We start from the raw sequence: 27,371 nt of genomic DNA on the forward strand, positions 1-27,371 counted from the left end.
TGTCTCTGGTTAAGTTAATTCCAAGATAACGTATGATTTTTGGTGCTATTGTAAATGGAATCGATTCCCTAATTTCTCTTTCTTCAGTCTCATTTTTTGTGTAGAGAAACACAACTGATTTCTGAGCATTGATTTTGTATCCCAACACACTACTGAATTGCTCTATAAGTTCTAGTAATTGGGGGGTGGAGTCGCTTTGGATTTCCATATAGAGTATCATCATGTCATCTACAAAGAGAGACAGTTTGACTTCTTCTTTGCAGATTTGGATACCTTTTATCCCTTTTAGTTGTCTGATTGCTGTTGCAAGGACTTTTAGTACTATGTTGAATAATAATGGCGAGAGTGGGCATCCTTGTCGTGTTCCTGATCTTAAGGGAAAGGCTTCCAGCTTTTCCCTGTTGAGAATGATATTTGCTGTAGGCTTTTCATAGATGGTTTTTATGAGATTGAGGAATGTGCCCTCTATCCCTACACTCTGAAGGGTTTCAATCGGGAAAGGATGCTGTATTTTGTCAAATGCTTTTTCTGCATCAATTGAGAGGATATGGTTCTTGACTCTTTTCTTGTTCATATGATCTATCACACTGATTGATTTGCGAATGTTGAACGATTGATTGCGAATGCATTCCAGAGATAAATCCCACTTGGTCTTGTTGGATAATCCTTTTAATGTACTGCTGGATCCTAATAGCAAGGATCTTCTTGAGAATTTTGGCGTACATATTCATCAGGGATATTGGTCTGTAATTCTCCTTTTGGATGGGGTCTTTGCCTGGTTTGGGAATCAAGGTAATACTGGCCTCATAGAATGAGTTTGGCAGTTTTCCTTCTGTTTCTATTTTTTGAAACAGCTTCAGGAGAATAGGTATTTTTTCTTCTTTGAATGTTTGGTAGAATTCCCCAGGGAATCTGTCAGGCCCTGGACTCTTGTTTTTTCAGGAGGTTTTTGACCACTGCTTCAATCTCTTCATAATTAATCGGTCTGTATAAATAATCAATTTCTTCCTGTTTCAGTCTTGGTAGTTTATAGGTTTCCAGGAAGGCATCCATTTCTTCCAGATTGTTTAATTTATTGGCATAAAGCTGTTGATAAAAGTTTCTAATGGTCCTTCCTATTTTATTGGTGTTGGTTGTGACCTCTCCCTTTTCATTCATACTTTTATTAATTTGGGTCCTTTCGTTATTCTTTTGAATAAGTCTTGCCAGTGGCTTATTGATCTTACTTATTCTTTCAAAGAACCAGCTTCTAGTTCTGTTGATCTGCTCTACTGTGCTCCTGATTTCTAATTCGTTGATCTCTGCTCTAATCTTGATCACCTGCCTTCTCGTGCATGGGTTAGGCCTGTTCTTCTGTTCCAACTCCAGCTTCTTGAGGTGAGAATATAAAAACTGCATTTTAGATTTTTCTCTTCTTTTGAGTGAGGCTTGGATGGCTATGTATTTTCCCCTTAGGACTGCCTTTGCAGTGTTCCATAGGTTTTGGACCGATGTGTTTTCATTCTCATTGGTCTCCATAAATTGTTTAAACTGATTTTTAATTTCCTGGTTTACCCAATCATTCTTGAGCAGGATGGTTCTTAGTTTCCAAGTGTTTGAGTTTCTTCCAAATTTTTCCTGGTGATTCAGTTCCAATTTCAAAGCATTGTGGTCTGAGAATATGCAGGGAATAATCTCAGTCTTTTGGTATCAGTTGAGACCTGTTTTGTGACCCAGTATACGGTCTATTCTGGAGAAAGTTCCATGTGCATTCGAAAAGAATGAGTATTCTGTTGTTCTGGGGTTTAGTGTTCTGTATATATCTATGAGGTCCATCTGGTCTACTATGTCATTCAAAGCTCTTGTTTCTTTGTCGATTTTCTGCTTAGGTGATCTGTCTATTGCTGAGAGTGGAGTGTTGAGGTCCCCTACTATTAACGTATTATTATCTATATGTCTCTTCATTCTGGTTAAGAGTTGGCTTGTGTATCTTGCTGCTCCCCTGTTGGGGGCATAGATATTTATAATTGTCATATCCACTTGTTCGATACATCCTTTGAGAATAATATAGTGTCCTTCTGTATCTCTAAAGTCTTTAGTTTAAAATCTAATCTGTCTGATATGAGAATTGCTACCCCAGCTCTCTTTTGAGGTCTATTGGCATGAAAAATGGTTTTCCATCCCTTCACTTTCAGTCTGGATGTATCTTTAGGTTCAAGATGAGTCTCTTGTAGACAGCAAATGGATGGGTCATGTCTTTTTATCCAATCTGCAACCCTGTGGCGTTTATGAGTGCATTTAGGCCATTCACATTGAGAGTGATTATTGAGAGATATGATTTTAATGATGTCATGATGCCTGTGAAGTCTCTGTTTCTATAGATTGTAAATTTCTGTTCTGTATCACTCTTGGGGCCTTTTTACTTTTATAGAACCCCCTTCAATACCTCTTGTAGGGCTGGCTTGGTGGTCACATATTCTTTCAGTTTCTGCCAGTCTTGGAAGGTCCTTATCTCTCCATCAATTCTGAATGACAGCCTTGCTGGATAAAGGATCCTTGGCTACATGTTCTTTTCAATTAGAGCTTTGAAAATACCTTGCCAACCCTTCCTGGCCTACCAATCTCTGTAGACAGGTCTGACGTTATTCTGATATTCTTCCCTCTGTACATAAGGATTTTCTTCCCTCTGACCGCTTTTAAGACTGTGTCCTTGGATCTATTATTTGCGAATTGCACTGTGTTGTGATGTGGTGTAGGTCTGTTCTCATTGATCTTGGGAGGGGTCCTCTCTGCCTCTTGAACACGAATACTTGTTTCCTTTGCCAGATTAGGGAAGTTCTCAGCTACAATTTGTTCAAATATCTATTCTAGACCTCTCTCTGTCTCCACCCCCTTGGGGATGCCGATGATTCTCACATTGGAATGTGTCATTGATTCAGTAATCTCCCATAATCTACATTCTTGAGATTGGATTTTTTTGAGCCAAGTTTCTGTTTTAACTTTCTCTTCTACCATCCCATCTTCCAGTTCACTAATTTGTTCTTCTGCCTCATTTACCCTGGCCATCAAAGTGTCTAGTTTAGACTGCGTTTGATTCATAGCATTTTTAATTTCTGCCAGATTTGCTCTCATTTCCACCCTTAGAGATTCTATATTCTCATTAATATTTTCATTAATTTTTTTTCAAGCCCACTCATCATCTTGACCATTGTTACTCTGAAATCCATTTCTGACAATTTGTTATATCCATATCCAACAGTTCTGTGCCAGAGGCCACAGGCTCTGTGTCCTTTCTTTGCTGAGGGTTCCTCCTTCTCGTCATCTGATGAGGAGAGGTTGCGGGGATGTACATAGCCCAAATTATTGACCAGGACCCAGGCAGTGTGCACTTGTTTTATAGGGACCTTAGGGATGTGGGCTTCTTGATTTTTCAGCATGCCTTCTGGGGGAGGGGCCTGCCGCGCTGATACTCAGGCAACTTTGTTTGGGTAGAGTCTCCCTGTCCCCTGCGAGGGGGGATGGGGATGGGCACAATGTGAACCAGTATTTCTGGGCTTTTGTTCTCTGGCGGCTTTCCCTGTCGGTTTTCTGTGACTCTTCTGAGAGTCAGAGCAGCAGTGGCCATATCCTAGCCTCTGTCTCAGAACAGAGAGATTGCAGTCGGCTCTCCACTGAGCTCTCCTGGCCACTTAAACTCTGTTTCCATTGGTGCTGCTAGAAACCCCGTAGCGTCTGGGGTTGTGCAACCCACAGCCACTCTCCCAGCCCTCGCTTCCAGGGCTGGCACATCTCTGTCCTTTGTGCTTCTAACACCACCAGCCACCCCCGGTTCCCGCGCACTCCTGAGCTCCCAGTCTCAGTCCGGTTCCAGTGAGTGCTCCGGAGCTCCGGTTTTCAGTCTGGTCCTCTCAGTCCTTTTATAAACGTGAATTTTCCAACAGAGTTGTGATCACTCAGCATGTTATTTTCATAATTTGCTTTGAGAAAAAAAAATTTGTTTATAAATAGAACCCAAAGAGAATGGAGAAAGATGCCACCTGGTGATCAAAGTCAGAATTGAAAGTCAATTAGGAATAGACAGATTATGGAAACAGCCCAAATGTCCATAGACTGATGAATGGATAAAGAAGATGTGGTATAAAGGGAGGCAAGATGGTAAAAGAATGGGGTCCTCGTTTCATCTGCTCCCTTAAATTCAGCTAGATATCCATCAAATCATTCTGAACACCTATGAATTCAACCTGAGACGTAAAAAAGAATCGCTGAAATTCTACAAATAGAAAAGCAACCACTTTTTGCAAGGTAGGAGGTACAGAGAAGTGAATCTCAAGGGATATATATTGGAAGATAAACGGCAGGGGGAGGGAGCCTCTGTAAGCTGGCTACTGGAAAGTAATATAGCCCATGAGCACAAAATCGGAAGTTTTAGAGGTCAGCTCCAGTGGGACACATCCCTGCCTGAAAGGTGCACAGGTGATGAAGTGGGGCAGAATCCTAAGTGGGACAGTGTGGCCTCAGGATCCCTGGGATCACAGAAAGAACGGGGGTGCCTGAGCCAGTAGAGTTTCCAAGCATTGGAGTGGAGAAACCAGCTACGGTCAGTGAGCCCAGGAATGGGCTTTCAGCTCAGTTTGCCATAAACCATGAGCCTTGGCCTGATTGGGTGACCACTCTCCATGCAGGGGCCCTGCAAGGAGCAGGCTCCCACAACCCCTGTCCATCCCCTGGGAGAATCAGCGTGGGTGCACACTACAGGAGTCTACAGAGTTGGGCACACACAAAAGTGAAAACTGCTTTTCCCTGAGGGGCTACTGAAGAGAGGAGCCTCCTTCTGTCAGCTCCGGGGCTGGAGATGGGGGGGGGTGCCATTTTTATTTCAGTCCTTTAAAGTAGTGCTGAAAGCCTTCAGGGAACAAAAGCCACATAGAGCAACCTGAAGCAGCCTACACTGGCAAGGGGCACGCAACTCTGCCCAGGCAAAGACATCTGAGAATTAGCGCATCAGGCCCCTCCCCCAGAAGACCAGCTGGAACATCAGGTGAATACTAAATTTACCAAGCACACAGAACTGCAAAACTCCAGCACTAGGGGAAAATAGTATATAGAATTTGAGGGTTTTTTTCTCATGATCCTTTTATCTTTCAGTTTAAAATTTTCCTTTTCTTTTTTCTTTTCAACTAGTTTCTTATTTTTTTATAATAATATTTTTTATTATATTATGTTAGTCACCATACAGCATATCCCTGGTTTTTGATGTAAAGTTCGATGATTTATCAGTTGCGTATAACACCCATTGCACCATGCAATATGTCCTCCTTACTACCCATCACCAGCCTATCCCATTCCCCCACCCCCTCCCCTCCGAAGCCCTCAGTTTGTTTCTCAGAGTCCATAGTCTCTCATGCTTCATTCCCCCTTCTGATTCCCCCCCTTTCTTTATCCCTTTCTTCTCCTACCGATCTTCCTAGTTCTTATGTTCCATAGATGAGAGAAATCCTATGAGAATTGTCTTTCTCTGCTTGACTTATTTCACTTAGCATTATCTCTTTACCAACTCTTTGTTTTTAAGTCTTCTTTTAACTTTCATTTTTACATTTACATTTTATAGATATATTCTTCATTTTGGCTTCCTTTCACTGTATTCAATTTTATTTTTGTATATATATGTTTTGCTTTCTTTACAATTTTGAGATTTAGTTCTTCTTTTTTTAAGATTTATTTATTTACTTACTTATTTATTTGATAGAGAGAGAGAGAGAGCACAAGCAGGGGAAGCAGGAGAGGGAGAAGCAGGCTCTCCGCTGAGCAGGGAGCCCAATGTGGGGCTCCATCCCAGGACCCTGAGATCATGACCTGAGCCAAAGTCAGATGCTTAAACAACTGAGCCACCCACGCACTCTGAGATTTAATGTCATCTAACAAACAGATAAAAATATCCCCAGGATCAAGTGGATCACCCTGTTTTGTCCATTTGGGGAGATTATATTCTCTCCTCTCCTCCCCCTCTTTATTTTTCTTTTTTTTTCTTTTTTGGTTTCCAATCTCTTTGGATTTCTCTAGTGTGTATTTTGCTTGAGTCGTGGTTGATATTTTTATTTTTTCACTCATTCATCCATTATTTTCTGGGCAAAATGACTAGAAGGAGGAATTCACAACAAAAGAAAGAACCAGAGGTAATACTCTCTGCTACAGATCTAGTCGATATGGATGTAACTAAAATGTCAGAGCTTGAATTCAGGATAACAATTATAAAGTTACTAGGTGGGCTTGAAAAAAGTGTAAAAGATGCTAGAGAATCTCCTAGTGTAGAAGTAAAATGTAATGAGGCCGAAATTAAAAATCCTTTAACTGAGATGCATTCCAAATTGGATGCTGTAACAGCCAGGGTAAATGAGGCAGAAGAGAGAGAGTCAGTGACATGGAAGACAAGATTTTGGAAAGGAAGGAAGCTGAGGAAGAGAGAGGAAAATAACCAATGGACCATAAGGGGAGGTTTCAAGAAATCACCAATACCACAAAGTGAAACAATATTAGAATTATTGGGGTCCCAGAGGAAGAAGAAAGAGAGAGAGGGACAGAAGGTATATTTGAACAAATCATAGCTGAGAACTTCCCTAATCTGGGGAAGGAAACAGACATTCAAATCCAGGAGGTAGAGAGAACCCCCCCTCGAAATCAATAAAAATAGATCAACACCCTGACATATATTAGTGAAGCTTGCAAATTTCAGAGATAAAGAGAAAATCCTGAAAGCAGCTCAAGACAAGAACTCCTTAACCTACAAAGGTAGGAAGATTAGACTGGCAGCAGACCTATCCACAGAGACCTGGCAGGCCAGAAAGGGCTGGCATGATATATTCAGGGTAGTAAATGAGAAAAACATGCAGACAAGAATACTTTATCCAGCAAGGCTGTCATTCAGAATGGAAGGAGAAATAAAGAGCTTCCAGACAAAGAGAAACTAAAAGAATCTGTGATCACTAAACCGGCCCTGCAAGAAATATTAAAGGGGATCCTGTAAGCGAAGAGAGAGCCCAAAAGAAACATAGACCAGAAAGAAACACAGTCTACAGAAACAGAAACTGTACAGGAATTACAATGGCACTAAATTCATATCTTTCAATAGTAACTCTGAATGTAAATAGGTAAAAACTCCAATCAAAAGATATAGGGTATCAGATTGGATAAAAAAGCAAGACCCATCCATAGGCTGTCTACAAGAGACCCATTTTAGACCTCAAGACACCTCCAGATTGAAAATGAGGGGGTGGAGAACCATTTATCATGCTAATGGATTTCAAAGGAAAGCTGGGGTAGCAATTCTCATGTCAGACAAATTAGATTTTAAATCAAAGACTGTAGTAAAGGATGAAGAGGGACATTATATCCTACTTAAAGGGCCTACCCAACAAAAAGATCTAACAATTATAAATATTTATGCTCCTAACTTGGGAGCAGCCAGTTATATCAACTAATTGATAACAAAATTAAAGGAACACATTGATAATAATACGGGAGTAGTAGGAGACTTCAACACCCCATTCACAGCAATGGGCAAACCATCTGAGCAGAAGATCAACAAGGGAACAAGGGCTTTGAATGGCACACTGGATCCAATGGACTTCACAGATATATACAGAGCATTCCATCCTAAAGCAAGAGAATACACATTCTTCTCAAGGAACTCGGAACATGCTCCAGAATAGATCAAATAATGGGTCACAAATCAGGTCTAAACTAGTACCGAAAGATTGGGTTTCTTCCCTGCATATTTTCAATGCTTTGAAACTGGAACTCAGTCACAAGAAGAAATATGGAAGGAACTCAAGCACTTGGAGAAGAAAGAGAAATTAAGCAATCGATTGCATTTACAATTGCACCAAAAACCATAAAATACCTAGGAATAAACCTAACCAAAGAGGTAAAAGATCTGTATCCTGAAACTACAGAATGCTTATGAAAGAAATTGAAGAAGACACAAACAAATGCGCATAGACTAGAAGAACAAATATTGTTAAAATGTCTATACTACCCAAAGCAATCTACACATTCAGTTTAATCCCTATCAAAGTAACACCAGCATTTTCACAGAGCTAGAAGAAATGATTCTAAAATTCATATGGAACCAGTAAAAACCCTGAACAGCTAACATAATGTTGAAAAAGAAAGCAAAGTGGGAGGCATTGCAATTCCAGACTTTAAGCTATATTACAACACTGTAATCATCGAGACAGTATGGGACTGGCACAAAATCAGACACAGAATAGAGAATCCAGAAATGGACCCACAGCTGCATAGTCAATTAATCTTCAACGAAGCAGGGATGATTGTCCAGTGGAAAAAATAGTCTCTTCAACAACTGGTGTTGGGAAAATTGGAGAGACGCATGCAGAAGCATGAAACTGGACCACTTTCTTACACCATACACAAAAATTAACTCAAAATGAATGAAAGACCTAAATGTAAGGACAGGAAACCATCAAAATCCTAGAGGAGAACATAGGCAGCAACCTCTTTGACCTCGGGCAGAGCAACTTCTTACTAGACACATCTCCAGAGGCAAGGGAAACATAAGCAAAAATAAACTATTGGGATCTCATCAAGATGAAAGGCTTCTATGCAGTGAAGGAAACAATCAACAAAACTAAAAAGCAACTGAGGGAATGGGAGAAGATATTTGCAAATGACATATTGGATAAAGGGCTAGTATCCAAAATTTATAAAGAACTTATCAAACTCAACACACAAAAAACAAAAAATCCAGTTAAGAAATGGGCAGAAGGGATGACTAGACACTTTTCCAAAGTAGATATCCAGATGGCTAACAGACACATGAAAAGAAGCTCAACATCTCTCGTCATCAGGGAAATACAAATCAAAACCACAATGAGATATCACCTCACATTTCTCAGAATGGCTAAAATTAACTCAGGAAACAATTGGTGCTGGTGAGGATGTGGAGAAAGGGGAACCCTCGTGAAGTGTTGGCGGGAATGCAAACTGGTGCAGCCACTCTGGAAAATAGTATGGAGTTTCCTCAGAAAATTAAAAATAGAACCATCCTACAACCCAGCAATTGCACTAGTAGGTATTTACCCAAAGGATACAAAAATGCTGATTTGAAGGGGCACATGCACCCCTATGTTTATAGCAGCACTATCAACAATACCCAAATTAAGGCAAGAACCCAAATATCCATCAACTGATGAATGGATAAAGAAGAGATGGTATGTGTATACATATACACAATGTAATATTGCCCAGTCATCAAAAAGAATGAAATCTTGCCATGTGCAACACATGGATGGAGCTAGAGTGTATTATTCTAAGGGAAATAGTCAGAAAAATACAAAATATTATTTCACTCAGTGTGGAATTTAAGAAACAAAACAAATGAACATAGAAGAAGGGAAGGAAAAATATAAAAACAGGGAGGGAGGCAAACCATAAGAGACTCCTAACTGTAAAGAACAAAGAGGGTTGCTGGAGGGAAGGTGGGTGGGGGGATGAGATAAATGGATGACGAGCATGAAGGAGGGCACATGCTGGGGTGAGCACTGTGTGTTGTATGTGAGTGATGAAACTGATTTCGCTCCTGAAACCAGAGTCACGCTGTATGTTAAGTAACTTGAAATTAAATGAAACAACTTCTGTCTATCTCTCGCTGGGGCCGTGGAGCCAATATCCAGACTTCCATCTGTCTCTTCCCTTGCCGAGCCCCCAGGTCTGAGACTCTCAGCTAACATCCCGAATCTGGCTACCGGGTGGCATCCATCTCCATTTTTCTTCCTAGGGAAAAGAGTATGTTTGGCAAAGGATAACAAATGTCTAGGGATGGTTTGTTTAATATGATACCAGTCCTGTTTGGAAAACTCATTATGTATTGAAAAGCAGTTCCATTTGCTGTTGTCCCCACATCTTCATCCCTGTTCAGGGATCTCTCTCTTCCCTCATCAGTGTAGGTTGACATCACTGTGGAGTTTCCCTCCTAGTGGCCAAGGCGTTTGTTCACCCTCCATTACCCCACCGCTCTCCGGGCTGTCCAGTCCTTTTCCCACCCCCTGTCTGTCATCCCCTGTCTATGACACAGGGCACAGCTGCCCAGGCTCTGCTCTGACGCCCCAGCCTCTCTTGTCACCTGTCTGCCCTGTGTTGCCAGTTGCCAGCCCTTGCTGACTGCCAAGTCATACTATCACCACCTGGTGTTTCATGAGATTTAGATCCCCCCGCGTAAATGTTTTTCCAGTCTTCTTGTAGACCCAGCAGTTTTTTCGGACAGAATTAGAATCATTCTGTACATAGGTACATAAGTTGAAATTTCAGAAAGGGTATTTTTTTTTTCTTTTTCTTTTTTTCTTTTTTTTTTTTGGTTCTTTGACTACGTCTTTGTAGAGAAATTTGAATGAGGTGGTACGTTGGTGCCACCTCCTGACAGAAGCCTGAACTGCAGCTTGGACATCAGGGAGCCGGAGGGTGGGAGCGAGGGGCTGTGGCCCAAACCCACAAGACAGAGCTTTCTGGAAGTCTGGTGGAAAAGCAGCGTACCCAAGGTCCAGGGATACTGACTAACTCCTTCTTTGCTCAAGAGAAAGCTGTATGTGAGAAGAAGAAAAAGATGATGTCCATTTTTATCTTTTGAGACTTCTAGATAAATAGCTGAGACCTGTATAAGCAAAAAGGGATCCTTTCCACTTACTATCTTTATAACCCACCTTTGCTCTTATTATGACCATCTTTCCATGTAAATGCATTTCTAAGATGACATTTTAAATTACTTTACAACAAAATTTTTTATCTTTATTTTATTTATTTGTTTATTTATTTACATCCCCTGCGTGTTTCATCTTACGGAAGGCACAAAATTGAATTCACCAGTATCCTAGTGACAAAAATTTTGTTTTTATCTTTACCATTTTTTTCTGTTATAAACTATACTATACTTAGAAACTTTGCTGACATATATGTAAGTATCTTTGTGAGCATCTCTTTATTCAGTTCCTGAAATGATTCTTTCCAAACTATGAAATCTAGAAAATTGCATATTACGCAATATATTCAGAATACTACCACTAACGCGCATTGCTAACAAAATGGCATGAGCGTTTCCATTTTTCCACACTTTGAAAGAACATGTATGATTGCTAATCTGATAGGCAATAAATCACTTCTCATCAGTGTTTTCATTATCATTGTTTTTGAATGTTTGACTAGAGTTCCATCCTATGGATGTCACATAACCAATTGTCACAACCCATGTTTTTTGGAATTCCGAGTGTTTCTTATATTCCTTATCATTACATTTCCCTCTGTTTCCTTCTGCCCCTTCATGGTGTTGCTTCCCATTTGGTCTTCCTTCCTGAATCCAGGCCCAGAGTGAAACTGAGAAAATATCGGGAGGGCAATCCATATAGCCAATACTTCACTGCCATCCTTAACTATGTCCTGAAGATAAACCTGTAACAGGGAAATGGTTGGTGCAAAGAGTGTGCACCTATGTAGCCCTGTGAGAAGTCCTGCCACACCGACACCTGGAAAGCCAGTTACAGTTTTGTCCCCCCAAAGTGGAGTCCCCTGAGAAAGGCCGCAGAGCAGAGAGGAAAGTAGTCATGTTAAGGTCATGTCACACAGGCCAGGCCCTGGACTCTGTCCTGGACCAACTCTCAAGCCACCACCACAGTCGGAAGATGTGGAAGTAATAAATCACACTTGGCACACAAGAGCAGCCCGCGGTGGCATGTGTGGGGGGAAGGTCATTGCTTGGAGGAACCCAGGACATCAGCAGGCCCGAGATACAATGACAGTTTTATATAGATCCATTTTTATACAAAACACATGCATCAGGACCTTTTTTATTTTATTTTTATTATTTTATTTTTTTATTGTGTCATGTTAGTCACCGTACAGTACATTGGTCTTTGAACGATTTTTATTTATTTATTTGAGAGAGAGAGTGTGAGGAAAGCAGGCGCGGAGGGAGGGACAGAGGGAGAAGCAGGCGCCCCGCTGAGCAGGGAGTCCAATGCAGGACTCGATCCCAGAACCCTGGGATCATGACCTCAGCCAAAGGCAGACGCTTAACTGACTGAGCCACCCAGGCGCCCCAAGACTTTTTTATTAAAAGGCTGGTGTTCACTGAGGTACAACAGGAGACCAGGCCAACATCACATTGTAAACAACTTTATTGGGATATAATTTAGACAATGAAGCTCACACATTTTAAGGGTACAATTTAATGATTTTAGTAAATGCATGGAGTTGTGCAGTCATTAGCATAAGTGAGCTGTAGGCTTTTCCATCACCCCCCAAAGTCCCATTATGCTTGAATTCCATTAAATCTCGCACCCACCCTCAACCCAAGGAACCAGAGATGTGTTTTCTGTCTCCATGGATTTGCCTATTCGGGACATTTCATTTAAATGGAGTCATACAAAATGTGGTCTTTTGCATGTTTGGCTACTTCACGTAGTGTTTTTACGGTTCATGCCTATCGTATCATGTGCCGGTAGTTCATTACTTTTTTTGAATGAATAATATGCTACTGCATGGATATACCACATTTGTTTATCTGTTCATCTCCTGATAGTCATGTAGGTTTTTTCTACTTTTTGGCTACTATGAGTGATGGTGATATGTTACGTTTGTTTACAAATTTTTATGTTGACGTGTGTTTTTATTTCTCCTGGGTATGTACCTAGGAGTGGAATTTGTTGGTCATACGGTAGCTGTGTTTAACTCTCTGAGGGACTGCCGTACTATTTTCACGACCCTGACAGCGTTAAGGAATAAAGGTTTAGTCTGTTTTTTTTTCCCTCTCATAATTGGATGAGGATTAAGGGTTTTCTGGAAGAATACCACACAGTTGCAGAGCCCTTCTCGTCACAACCTACCTGGGGGGACTTGATACCCACATAACATCCCTGGAGATGTTGATATTCATTGCTGGGTTAAGGTGGTGCTTGCTGAATTTCTCTGTTTTCCATTTGCCTACTCTTATTCTTTAGCAGTGAGGCATTAAGTTTGCCCTGCCCTATATATATGTATAGGGAGAGAGGGAGGGAGGGACGGAAGGGAGACAGAGAGACAGAGAGAGGCTGAGATGGATTGATTATGAGGAATTAGCTCATGCCATTATGGAGAATAAGCGGTCCCGTGATTTGGCGTCTGTTAGCTTGAGACCCAGGAAAGCTGATGATGTGGCTCCAGTCCAAGTCCGAAGGCCTGAGCAACCAAGCACAGATGGTGTGATTCCCAGTCTGAGGGCAGGAGAAAACCAATGTCCAGCTCAGTGAGTCAGGAGGAGAGAGCAAATCCTCCCTTTCTCCACCTTTGTGTTCTGTTCAGGCCCTCAGTGGATTGGGTGATGCCCACTCACATTGGGGAGGGTGATCTGGTTTACTTAGTCTTCCAATTCAAATGCTAGTTGCATCCAGAAACACCCTCACAGAACACCCAGAAATAATGTTGAACCAGATATCAGGGCATCCCATGGCCCAGTCAAGTTGACACGTAAAATAAGACATACACCACGTGGAGGGAGCATATCCACATATACTATCTGAAATTATTGAAAGAAGACAACTCGACACCTCTCACCCATCTCTTCATTAATTCAAACATTTGCTTAATTAACGTGGATACATGGGTATTTATTATATAGGCTTAGTTATTTTACTGAATGGACTACATCCCAAAAGTCCAGCACTATGATTTCTGTTGTGAAGTATAAGTATTTTGGCTTAAGATTCCAGAACCTGCAGAGGAGTTCCCTGTCACCACCGTGTATTTCAGTACTGTCTTAGTCCATTCAGGCTGCTATAGCAAAAACCACAGCCTGGGTGGCTTATAATGACAGAAATTATTCTCATAATTCTGGGGGCTGGAAGTCCAAGTTCACACTGACAGCATGGTTGGGTTCTAGTGAGGTCCCTCTTCTGGGTTGCAGACTGCCAACTTCTCGCTGTGTCCTCACATGATAGAAGGGACAAGCACGCTCTCTGGGGCCTTTTTAATAAGGGCTCTGTCCTTGTGTCCTGATCACCTTGCAAAGACCCCATTTCCCAACACCATCAGTTGGGGGTTATGGTGTATGCATTTGTGCGGGGACACAACCATCCAGATCATACCAAGCACTATTACATTGTCTAATTATGGTGTATCAGAGAATGTTTTTAGATGAGACATTTAGCCACGATATAGTATAAAACAACATTATAATTTTAGATGATTTCATTGCATACCTGGAATGCCTTGAGAAAAAAATAAAACCAAATAGGATAAAGGTTATTGAAAGGACCGTGAACATTTATTGCTACCATTCAGTAAACCTATTAGCAAAATTCATTATGATGGAGCCAAAGTATGGGAGGTAGAGGAAGATGTTTCCTGTATTTGAAAGCCCATTGTCTAGAGCACACATTTCCCTGTTATCTGACTCTGACTCTATAGAAGGTATTTTAAACTCTAGCTTTTAGGAAAATGATAGCATTGCAATATAATATTGGTCTAGACACAAGCAAATGAATTCTGTCTTGGAGAGGGAAATCTTTGTCTTCATTTGACCCGTCAACACTCATGATCTAGAAATGTGAGAAAGGTGGTTGTTGACCTTGTTAAGGTTAATTTCAGCGGGAACGTGGCGGGTCGGGGGGGGGGAAGACACGGCCCTATCGGATGAGGGTCAAAGGCTGAGGCAAATGTGTAAGACTGTGTGTATTCTCAGTGGGACAGAGTACTAGGGGCTAGACAAAGCCAGGTAGAGATGGAACCAATGAGGACAACCAGCCCGCTTACGAAGGCCCTTGGTCGTCTGAGCCGGGTGCATGGTGACCAAGCTTGAGCACCACTGTGCTAGTAGGTAGTGGAACCAGGGCTCAAACCCAGGTCAGGTGTAATTTGCTTTAAGACAAAATTCTTTGAGAAACAAGGAATTATGTTCTCTGAATGTTTCTGTCAGGTTTTGCCTTTCGTATTCTTGCAGCAGTTAATTCATTTTCAAAGATAATACATAGCTTTCCTTCCTTGTGAGGAACAGTATTTGTGTGATACGGTTTAGAAGAGTAGGGATAAAGACAAAAGAGTTGCCCCAAATAGCCACAGTAAACTAAAATTAGATTTTAAACAGTGTTCAGGTGTCAGGAAAGGGACCCCAAAGTGAACCGTTTGCCAGTGGGTTGCAGAGTTGGTGGTTATTTATACTTTCCCCTCCATACTTGAATGTATTTTCCACACTGTCCAAACTGAGCGGGGATTCCTATCATGGTCAGAAACAAAGCCCACAACGGTACAGTCAATGGGAAGAGTAAGGGCTTTGGGGTCAGAAAGATGTGGGTTCCAGTCTGGGCTCTGCCAATGTCATATGACAGGATGGGTCACTAAGCTCCCCAAGCCTCAGCCCTCCCCCCACAATCCAGGGATTGAACAGAGGACCCTCCCTCATAGGGTCCTTGTGGGCGTTTGATGAGATCACAAGGGCAGTGTAGGTCACACAGGTGTTTTGGCCTCAGCCACGCCTGGGATGTGAGGCTCAGCTTTCTCATCCGTAGAGGGAAACACCGTGTGGACCCTATAGTTATGCCAAGAGATTCAATATTATTATGTAGATTAAAAGCTAAGTCAGTGTCCTGTTGTGCACACAGTGAATAAGAATATAGAGAATGATTATGTATCACCAGAATTTAATAGAGAGTTTCGCTTGCCTCTTGAATTTTCCATCTTTTCCAAGTTCATTTATATATTTTGGAAATATATTTTCAACAGTATTCCACAAAGTAGATCGTTTAAAACTTTCAAACCCGCAATTCTACCTCTGGAAGGTTGATGTGGCCCTTGCCATGGAGTACGGTGTCTGGTAAAAAGAAGAGACTCATTTAGGAGTTCTCATGGGATCTTTTAGAGGAGGGAACATCAATCCACAGGCTGCACAGCTTCTCTACAGTACCCGCCCCCGCTGCTCTCCATGGAACAACTCTGTGGTTCCATTGCTCACCTGGCCCATGTCCTGGGCATCCCTCTCAAAAGTGCAAGAGGTTGGGACATCTGGGTGGCTCAGTCAGTTAAGCATCTGCCTTCAGCTCAGATCAGGATCCCAAGTCCTGGGTTTGAGTCTCGCTCCGGGTTCCTTGCTCAGAAGGGAGCTTGCTTCTCCCTCTGCCTGCTGCTCTCCTTGCTTGTGCTCAGCCTCCCTCTCTCTCTCTCTCCCTCTCTCTCTGGGAGATAAATAAATAAAATCTTTTTTAAAAAGTACAAGAGGTGAATCCTGGGGCACAGCTTCAGACAGGACATTTGAAAGCTCTGGAGTCTTCAGTGCATTGTATGAGGCCACACAGCCCATGAGACTTTTGGAACTCACTCTCGTCGGACTCCTTGCAAATGAAAAAGTGTATCTGGAAATGGTGAGCTGGTGGAGTCACTGGATGGTTAAGGATAATCAAAGCATTATCTGTGTCTGACGAAACTTCCCACATGAGGTTTAAAGTGAGACCTGAGGGAGCCTAACCAGGGAAACTAACCAGGGAAAGAGGGGAGCGGAGAGCTAATCTGAGACCCCAACCAGTTTGTTCCTGAGGAAATCCTGTGTGGAAATCCACTACCCGGCAATTGGGCATCTCTGGAAAATTGTGCGTACCTTCACAGCACAATTGTAGAGGTGCATGAACCCCTTCTCTCTTTGCTCTCATCCCCAGGTCTGTAGTATCCACCAGCGAGTGGGATGCTAGCCCGATGTTTCACATCTGTGGAACCCTAGAGGAGAACACTGCTGGGTAAAGGGCTTTGGCTATGATTGTTTTACATACACTTTCACCACTTGCAATGCAAAAGAACGTTTCGTAGATTTTTTGTTTCGTTTTCTCAAATAATTGTTTTCTTTGGAGAAAATTCAGAAATTGGTGGTCACTGCCATCTAGTGACCAGACCCAGAAGGGCGGCTTGGACCATCCTTTAGCAGGAAACCTTGGAAAGAGGGAGAGAAGAGCCCCATTACAGGGAATTTTCTGGAAGTTTATGTGACAAATAAAGCATTAAAGGGTGACTCAGACAGAGCCCGAGGACATTAAACCCCATGTCAGGAAGTTTTCTTCAGCCCCTCCCACCAACGATTCCTAGAAATCTGCACGTGTGTGTCTGTGAGAGTGTGAAATATATAAACGTGTACACATACGTACACACATGTAGACATAGACGTACGCACACATATAGACATACATATACATACACATGTATATGTAGTTGAGATGCATTCAAACATCTTTTTAAAGATTTTGTTCATTTATTTTTTTATTTATTTTTTATACAATACTTTTTTATTGTGTTATGTTAGTCACCATACAGTATATCCTTAGTTTTTGATGTATGTAGTGTTCCAGGATTCATTATTTGCGTATAACACCCAGTGCACCATGCAATACATGCCCTCCTTAGTACCCATCGCCGGCCTATCCCAGTCCCCCACACCCCCTCCCCTCTGAAGCCCTCAGTTTGTTTCCCAGAGTGCATAATCTCTCATGGTTCATTCCCCCTTCTGCTTACCCCCCTTCACTCTTCCCTTCCTTCTCCTACCGATCTTCCGGCTATTTCTTATGTTCCATAAATGAGTGAAACCATATGAGAATTGTCTTTCTCTGCTTGACTTATTTCACTTAGCATAATCTCCAGTCCCATCCACTTTGCTGCAAATGTTGAGAACTCGTTCTTTCTGATGGCTGAGTAATATTCCATTGTATATATGGACCACATCTTCTTAATCCAGTCATCTGTTGAAGGGCATCTCGGCTCCTTCCACGATTTAGCTATTGTGGACATTGCTGCTATGAACATTGGGGTGCATATGGCCCTTCTCTTCACTACGTCTGTATCTTTGGGGTAAACACCCAGTAGTGCAATGGCTGGGTCATAGGGTAGCTCAATTTTTAACTTTTTAAGGGACCTCCACACTGTTTTCCAAAGTGGCTGTACCAACTTGGATTCCCACCAACAGCGTAAGAGGGATCCCCTTTCTCCACATCCTCTCCAACATTTGTTGTTTCTTGCCTGGTCAATTATTGCCATGCTAACTGGAGTAAGGTGGTATCTCAATGTGGTTTTGATTTGAATTTCCCTGATGGCTAATGATTTTGAACATTTTTTCATGTGTCTGTTAGCCATTCATATGTCTTCATTGGAGGCAGCCCACGGAATGGGAGAAGATATTTGCAAATGACACTACAGATAAAAGACTGGTATCCAAGATCTACAAAGAACTTCTCAAACTCAATACACGAGAAACAAATAAAGAAAAAAAATGGGCAGAAGATATGAATGGACACTTTTCCAATGTTCATTTATTTTGAGAGAGTGAGAGGGAGTGTGCTCTCAGGCCAGGGGAGGGGCAAAGGGAGACGGGGAGAGAGAATCTCAAGCAGACCCTGTGCGGAGTGCGGAGCCCTACAAGGGGCTCGATCTCATGACCCTGAGATCCTGAGCCGAAATCAAGAGTGGATGCTTAGCTGACTGAGTCACCCAGGCGCCCCAAACATTATTATGATTTTTTCGTTTATTCTACAAGTATTTACTGCATCCAGACTCTATATATCAGACATTTTAAATATGTTTTCTTTATTTAAAAGTGACTTCGTTTCCAAAAATCATCTCACAGGGTAACTCTATAAAGCTTAAAAGAGCCAGTGAAGTGCAAATGCACTTTTAATTGCATCATTATGTATTTTGAAGCTGACTAGCAAATGTAACTGGTCACATGTGAATGTGAGACATTTTCTTTTGCTTCTTTACTGATATTGAAATATCCAGTTTATTAGGGACATGTTTATCAACTGAAATAGATCAATAACCCATTTTAAAGAAATGTCAAGGGATAGTTATTGAATATTGTCCAACAATTTGTAAAAGTGGAAAAGCCAGTATTTGCATGTTAGAGCCAAAAAACTACAGTGTTCATAGAAATATGTCTTTGTGAAGCCATTTGAAGGAAAGACTCGGAAAGCGGATGAGAGCTGCCACTAGAGATTGGGTTCCTGCCTCCCCTGTTGCCACCAATTTCACCACCCAAAATTATTTAGAACGTGTGCCTATGTTTGCCTGCATTATTTTTGTAATGAAATTCCCAGCAAAGAATCTACTACAATCTTAGGTATTTTTCCCTCGTTATTTTTCTGATTTCAAAATTAATATATTTGTCCTGAAAACAAATGCGGTTCAGAATGAATATTTATTAGGGAATTTTTTCTTGTCTGTTTCCTTCATCCTGCTACACAGCAAGGTGTCCAGACTTTGTAATTAAATTTCTATTTTCCAGCTATATTTTTGTGTGTAGAGAATTTGTGTTCTCCAGCTATATTTTTGTATGTAGAGTAGTATAGAGGTAGACTCGCACGAACATATATATTTCTTCAAAATTTGGATAGCAATACATCTACTGCTCTTCAGTATGCTTTATACACACATACACAGACATATACATATGTAATTTGTTTTATACTTTATTATTTTTTTAAAAGTAAGCTCTATGCCCAGCGTGGGGCTTGAACTCAAGACCCTGAGATCAAGGGTCGTGTGCGCTACTGACTGAGCCAGCCAGTCATCCCGTGGTTTTATACTTTAATCTTTATATATTTGACTGTGATGCATAGTTGGGATTACTTCACTGTGGACTTTGAACAACACTCTTCTAGGTAATCGGATTTATTTACATAGGGTAACAATAAACATTTGTTTATAAAAGGTTCCAAATATTTTCCCAATAATTCACATTTCTTTATATTTAACATTTTTGCTTGGGATAGACAAGGTCTTTTTATAACTTCCCTTTAATTTTTCTAACTAAATTTGTAACATAGTTAACGTGGTCCCAGGGTCGCATATCTAGATTTAAATTTCTCTGCTGTGTATGTCACGGCCACTTTGTGCTCAGACAACCCACCAACCCACCGTTGGTGAAGGTGATTGTGGAGACGCGACGCCGGCCCCTCCGCCTAGAGGCACGGATACAGCGCCCCATCAGCTGGCCTGTCTGAAGCCAGGTGTGCGGCCCAGGCCGAAGCACAGGGTACGTGACCTCCATGGCGGGAACGAAATCATCATTTACAGAATTACTTTAAGCCAGAGGCACATTACATATCCCCTTTAAGCTAAACAAGTGTTCAGGTATCATCCCGGTTTTTCACAAATGTAGAATTAGATATAAAGCTTTTTCCACTGTGTCCTGACGCCTTTAAGGCTCTGAATGACTGAATCCCCAGGGGTCTGGTAATTGATGAAACCCTGTGTATTATTCACTTTTGCTATATTATTTTTAAAACATAAAGTCAACAAAAACTTAACGCCAACTTATGTACTGTCAAAATAAAAAAATGAAAAGCTGGGAGTAAATCTGTGCAAATGTTATTACAGACCTTGTGCTAATATGCGTGAACATAAAGGTCTGTTGCTAACCAGTCGATGCAGAAAAAGAGCCAAAAGATATGAATAAATAATTCACTGAGAAGCCAAAGTGCTTACTCTAATAAACACTGGACAGATGCCAAAGCACATTAGCTGAAGAAATGAAAATCTGGAGAAGTCAAAAGAAGTGAAAAGGCCAATTTGCATAAAACTACTTACGTGGTTGATCATTTAAAAGTAATATGTGTCCATACGGAATACTCGTGTTTTAAGGTACGTAGTCACATTACCTAAAGAGAACACATCTGGAAAATGAGCACCAATCTGTCTATAGTGGGTACCTGTGGGTTACAATGAGGGGATCATTGAGATGGAAGGTGCAGGATAATTTCATTTCCTGAATGTGTATTTGTAGGGTTTAATATTTTGACGTTAGGTAAGTTTGTGAAAGAAACACTTAAAATATCTAATAACTAACGGGCAAAAAAGTTCACATATATTTTTACCAGTTTATAAAAACGTTCACCTGACACTGTTTTGTAAAATTTTAAAAATTTCCATGCTTGACTTGGACAGTTTATCTGTGTCTGTGTGTGTGTCTTACACTTCCCACACTCCAAACGTTCACGCACTCTCGTTAGCAGATTTCTTTTTGGCTCACTCTGGCTGGACTTGCCCTCTCAGGGCCTAAAGACTGGGAAACGATTGCTGGCGGGGGGTGGGGGGGTGGGGGGGGAGGGATTGCAGAGAGTTCTGGCTAATGCACCAGAGCCCAGGCCTTTTCCTCCCTCCCTTTCTTTGGCTGCGCCCCTCGAGCCAAGACTTTCAGAGCTACAATTCTGGATCTGACCGCCAGAGGGCATCTATCCACATTGACTGCGTTATTAAAAGGAAAAACCATGCTTTTCCCCCCTGCTCTCCTCATAGCGACCCACCAACTCTTTGCTGTTTCCTTTACACTTCCCAGCTGTTTTGTGTGTAACCTCTGTGGAATGTGCTGGAGTTATTTCCTGCCACGTGGCTGTTTTCAAATGTTTCTGTTACTTTACCCTTATTTCAGACCTCATGTACGGTTGTCCCTTGAACAACGTGGGGTTTAGGGGCACCGACTCCCCCCAGCTGGGTCAAAAGTCCATCTATAATTTTTGACTCTCGAAAAACTTAACTGCTAATAGCTTACTGTTGACTGGAAGCCGTAGCGATAACATAACCAGTCAATTAACACCTACTTCGTATGTCATGTGTATTATGTACTGTATTCTTACAAGAAAGTAAGCTAGAGAAAAGAAAATGTTATGAAGAAAATCATAAGGAAGAGAAAATACATTTACAATAGTGTATTGTAAACAAAACAAAACAAAAAAACCTCCTTAAAAATGGACCCGTGCGGTTCAAACCCGTGTTGCTCAAGGGTCAGCTGTATTGCAGAAAGAGTTCACTGCAGCTGTGCATGGCCACGCCTTCCTCTCTCATGAAGCTCAGTTCCGGTCTCCATTTCTGGAGATACTATGTAGTATCTGAATGACCCCAGAGAGACTCCTTTATCTGAGACTCAGCAACCTCAGAGAAGGCAAGGAGCTGGTGACTGTGTGGTCAGAGTCCCTTTTCGAGGAAAAATGAAGGGACACCATGTGATGCAGTAGGCCGCAGAATCTTCTGGATTTGCGGCTACCAGTACCTGGGTCCCAGGCCTCCTGACTCTTGCCAGCCTCCTGTGCAAGAGTGGTGCAGTTCGAAATGGCTCCTGCGGCATTAGGCTGGTGGCAAAACTCAGGGAAGTTACGTGTTTTGTTTTTCCTTTTTCTTTTTTCTTTTGCTTTTTGCGTTTGTTTTGTTTTGCTTTTTTTTTTTTTTTTTTTTTTTTTTTTCTGTCTGCCAGGGCTCTCCTCTCTATGCCTTTGGGAAAGGGTTTTCCTATTAGGACTCCATCTTATTTGTGTGGCCCTGACAACATGGTTTGGGGTCTGCTCTTGCCTTCCTCGGCAGCCCTCCTGGATCTTCTCCAAACCTCCAGCTACAGACCCCACAGATTCACCTCATGAGCACCCTGCAAGGACACTGGTGACGGGTCACTTCCTGCAGGTCACCCCATGGATGGGTTGGTCAGTGCTGGTCCTCCGTGTCAGGACGCCCCCAGGCCAGGAGGTTTCTGGGCCCCCCTCTCCAACCCCATCCAACAAGACACCCGGCAGTCCCCCTTTAGATGGAGGGTCGCAAGGGCCAGGGCTGAGTGTTTTCTATTCTCCTGAGACATGACCCCAATGGGCCATGACACGCCTATCCTAGTTCTACATGGAAAACCTCTCCTCCTATGGCTATGGTCACGACTGAGGTGAAATCTTTCCCTCGGCATATTCTGCATGTTTTCTATTAACTATATTGTATGATGCTTTGACAAAATAGGGGCCTTGTGGACCTGGTGCAGGGACTGCCTCTCCTAGGGTGAGCTAATTCCTTGAGATAGCAGTCAACACTTTTGATACGCAAACCAACCAATCCAGAGTCCACACCTCCCACCACCTCCTTTATCAAATTCTCACACCCCAGTTCAGTATTCTCCTTGCCCTAAATCATCCCAAGTCCAGATACTGGACCACTAGGGGCCCCCCGCCTAGCCCAGTGTCCACCAAAATTATTCAAACTATTCAATCCAAAGCTTAACTCGGGATCCTGATCCCGCCTCTCCCAGTCCTTCCCATTAAGCCAGAATAATGACTCTGGCTCATGTTTCCCCCTCATTCTCTCTGCCTCCTGACCAACGCAGGTGTTTCCTTATGTGGCCCTGAGTGTTATGGCGTGTCCCCTCCTCTTGGGAGCTGTAGGTAGTAAACTCCTCTTTCAAGGACATTGTTTCCATGTCTGTCATCTTACCGTACCCAAGTCAAGCGAACCTCAGGTGTATTTTCAGACAGCTAGTTGAGGGGAAAGGCCTGAGTCACATGGTTCTCCCAGGTCAGGGGTTTGGCACGTGGAGAGGGTCATTTGAAGCTGGTGGGGGTTGTTGGAGATTAACATTCTTGGGAATCATGTAAAGGTAGGAGAGGGACAGAGAACCCAACATTACCTTTGAATCGTCACCCAACTCTTCAGGCTAGATTGTATTATGTTCATGGGAGTTCCTCAAGTTTTCCTGTATGGCCCAACATGTGACTTACTCTGCAATGTTCCATGTGTAGTTATTATGTGCATTGTTCCATGTCAATTAAGTGAATACATTTGTTAGTAACATTTATTTTTTAAATGCGGAATGCTTCACAAACTTGCGTGTCGTCCTTGCACGGGGGCCATGCTAATCTTCTCCGTATTGTTCCAATTTTAGTATATGTGCTACTGAAGTGAGCACTTGTTACTAACATTGTTTAAATGTAATGCATCTAACTGAATTTTCATGTGCCTGTTTGAGCTATCACTCAGTGAGATGTGTTAAAATCTCCAGTTGTGATAGTGGATCTGTCCACTTCTCCATTTACTTCTGCCAGTTTTAGCTTTTACTATCCTATACGCAATTCCGATGTGTGGGCTTTCCCCCCACACATTCAAGCAAGTCTCCTACACAAGCTGGGTGTCCTGTAATTTAACTCAGGTTTCACACTACCTACCCGGAGATAGCATCGGATTCCTCAGGTTGAGGGCTCAGTCCCACATGATCGCCCTCTACTTTCGATGTCAGTCTCGAGTCCAAGTTGTTACCTGTGCTTCTGACTGACTGGCTATAAGTCAGAGGTTCCCAAAACCCCTTCCTTGGGTTCGATTAATTTGCTAGGGTGGCTCACAGAACTCAGGAAACCCATTTCCTCACTAGATTACGAAGGATATTAAAGAATAGGAATCAACAGCCAGATGAAGAGATACTTGGGGTGAGGCCCCAAACACAGAGGCTTCTGTCCCCGTGGAGTCCGGGGCATGACACGGTGGCACGTGGATGTATTCGGGTTTACCAACCTGGAAGCTCTGAACTCAGTCCTTTGTTGTTTTTTTTTTAACCCCCCTCCAGACATCAGTAGTTTATTGTTTGTTTAGTCCAAACACATTCAAAGTGGAAACTCAGAGAATACTTTTCCACCTGAAACAATTAAACTAGAGTCTCCTAGCATATAATGCTGAACACCTTACAGCAATAAAGATGGTAATCCATTGTCTTCTTTACCTACTAAAGCCAAGCTGGTAAAGCCAATTTGGTTGCAATAGTGTCATAAGGATAGAATATTACCATAAAAAATCAGCAAATAATAGTAATGCTCAATGAATATTTTGACTCTGGTTCACTGAAGAGTGGACAAAATGTTAAAAGTCCACACCACTGCAGGTGAACAATCACCATGGAGGCTTCCTTAGATAGTCATGATTAAATCATTGGCCATTGGACTCAAATCTCCAGTCCCTCTCCCCTCCCCAGAGGTCAAGGAGGTGGGACCAAAAGTTCTAACCCTCTAATCTCATGGTTGGTTCTCCTGGCAACCAGCCCCTAACCTCTGGTGTTTTCCAAAAGTCATCACACTAACATGACAAAAGACAGACATGATCACTCTCAGCACAGAAAATTCCAAGAATTTCAGGAGCTTTGTATCAGGAGGGACAAAGACCAAAAACTGCATGTATTTCTTTCTTTCTTTTTTTTTTTAAAGATATATTTATTTATTTGAGAGAGAGAGAGTGCGCCCCGGAGTGTGAGTGCACCGGGGAGGAGGGGAGGGGCAGACGGAGGGAATCCCAAGCAGACTTCCCACTGAGCATGGAGCCCACACACCGGGCCGATCCCATGACGCATGAGATCACGACCTGAGTCGAGACCAAGAGTCAGACAACCCACTGAGCCACGCAGGCACCCCACTGCGTACATTTCTTACTGTGAATCACGATATCACAGCTTGGTGTATTTTGGCTCTATATAAGAGGTGCAAATAAATTTAGAATTGTTTTATCAATATCTTCTTGTTCAATTGAATCTTTTATTGTTATGAAATCTCCCTCTTACCTCTAGTAATGCTTTTGTTTGAAATTATACGTTTATCTTATTAATGTGGGTACACTAGCTTTCTGTTGGTTAGTGTTCAAATTGCCATTTCCCCCCAATTTTGTACGTCATTAAATTTCACATGTGTCTCTTTTAAGGTGCATTTGATGGAATTTTTATCTAGTGTGGTGTTTGCCTTTCCACCTGCAATATTTCATCTGTTTACACGGAATGAAATTAACAGGCATAATTTGGCTTAACCACGCCATCCTAATATTTGCTTTACATTTATTTTTACCTGCTCTAATTTCCTTTTCCTTTCCTTTCTCTTGAAATAATCTGTATTTGACTATTTGATTTTTACCTCATTTGGCAAGTTAGTGGCACATTCTTTTGTCATTGTCATTCTTGTAGTGTTTACCCTTGAGATTACAATATACACGCTTAACTGTCAATTACTTTATTTCTATATTATGAGAAAACGCAGGAACCATAGAATACCTTGACTTCATTTTAACCTTCCCAAGTTGCTCTTATGCATTTTAATTATCTATATATTTAAATCCCAGAAAACATTATTGTCACGTATTACACAGTTAACACTCACTTAAACTCGTTTACATCTTCGCCAATGTCATTTTCTTTCTTTTATGCATCTGTCTTTCCACCTGGGCTCATATTTTCTCTGCCTGAAGAAGCAACTTTAGTATTTCTTTTAACTTGAGGCTTTGAGGGCCAGATTTGCCCAGTTTGCTACATTAAAATGGCTGTTCTCCATTTTTGAAAGACATTTCTTTCTGGGTATGGAATTCTAGGTTTGCAATTATTTTCCTTCTGGGCTTGGAAGATAGAAACTCACTCCCTTCAAGATACCATTGTTTCTGTTGACAGATTAGATTCCAGTCTGATTGCTGCTTCTGTGGGGATATCTGTCTTTTCTTCCTCTCTCAGCTTTGAGTATCTGCTCTCTACCTCTGGGTGTCAACAGTATTACCGTGATAGACCTACATTTGGTTTTCCTCATACCCCTCCAGGTTTGACAAACAGGGAGCTTCATGAATCTGCAACTTGATGTCTTTTGTCGCTTTTTAAACTTGCCGACTATCATTTCTTTAAATATATCATCTGCACCACGCCCTTCCTTTTTTTCTGGGACCAACTGAACATGCGTTAGTGTTATTCGCTCTAACACCTTCAACTCTCGCCCCTTCTCTTTCAGGATCCTCCACCATGTTGTCTCACCAGGCTTCATGCTGCATATTTCTTCAGACTTGCTGTCTGTTTTTGTACTTCTCCATTTAGGTGGGGGAACTTGCCTTTGACTCTTGAAACTTAACACCACACAGTCAGGACAGATTCTATTATGAGCTTCGAGCTCAGGTTGGAGGAGGGGGTTATAGTCATTAATTAACTTGTGCCGGGTCACCCAGCCTGGAAATGGCAGAGAAGGAACTAAGATTTCAGAACGGGCCCTCTGCCCAACCCTTCCTCCTGTGCTTGTTCTCTCCTGGGCTGAGAATGCTCCCTACCTCTCATCTCCCAGGAGGCAGATCCACAGTGGAGTTTTCCAAACTTTGAAGCATGCTGCTGGCTATATTTCCTTTTAGATTAAAAAAGTCAATGATATTTCTTCATTATCTGTAAACGCTATCACAGGACTTTGCTCTGTTATTCAGGTCATTGATGTGTTTTCTACCTTGATTTGGTTTTAATTTTGTTTCTTTTATACTGTCCTTCCTGATTTCAGAGTACATTGATAGACATACTTCCTTTCAAAGAGGAGCTAGATACCTGGGTGTTTCCCTAGGAAATATGAAAACGGGTATAAACGTGGCATTTCTGGCATTCATCCTTCATGCATCCGTGAACAAGATGGAGAAGCAGCAATGAATGGTGCTTATGTGGACCCCCAAATAAGATAGTGTTAAGAAAAAAGAATCAACTAAGTAAATTTTAAAGGTCTTATTGGGTTTATTCAACTACCCATGAATTGGGGGCAGCATCCCATCTAGCAAATAGAAAGGGTCCTGGGATGGAGCGCCACATCAGGCTCCCTGCTCCGCTG

The 27,371-nt window shown here is 41.9% G+C and overlaps 1 long non-coding RNA gene and 1 other non-coding gene across 18 annotated transcripts in view; one reads left to right on the forward strand and one right to left on the reverse strand.

The window, feature by feature from the left end:
* Nucleotides 1–27,371, forward strand: part of LOC113244347 (uncharacterized) — a 51,279-nt gene that overhangs the window by 16,960 nt on the left and 6,948 nt on the right. The gene's annotated exons all lie outside the window — the stretch shown is intronic.
* On the reverse strand, nt 23,589–23,695 carry LOC113248124 (U6 spliceosomal RNA). Its single transcript, XR_003313465.1, has one exon. It is a non-coding gene; the product is annotated as a U6 spliceosomal RNA (small nuclear RNA).

The sequence above is a fragment of the Ursus arctos genome, chromosome X (assembly GCF_023065955.2).
Source record: "Ursus arctos isolate Adak ecotype North America chromosome X, UrsArc2.0, whole genome shotgun sequence".
Classification (NCBI taxonomy): Eukaryota; Metazoa; Chordata; class Mammalia; order Carnivora; family Ursidae; genus Ursus; species Ursus arctos.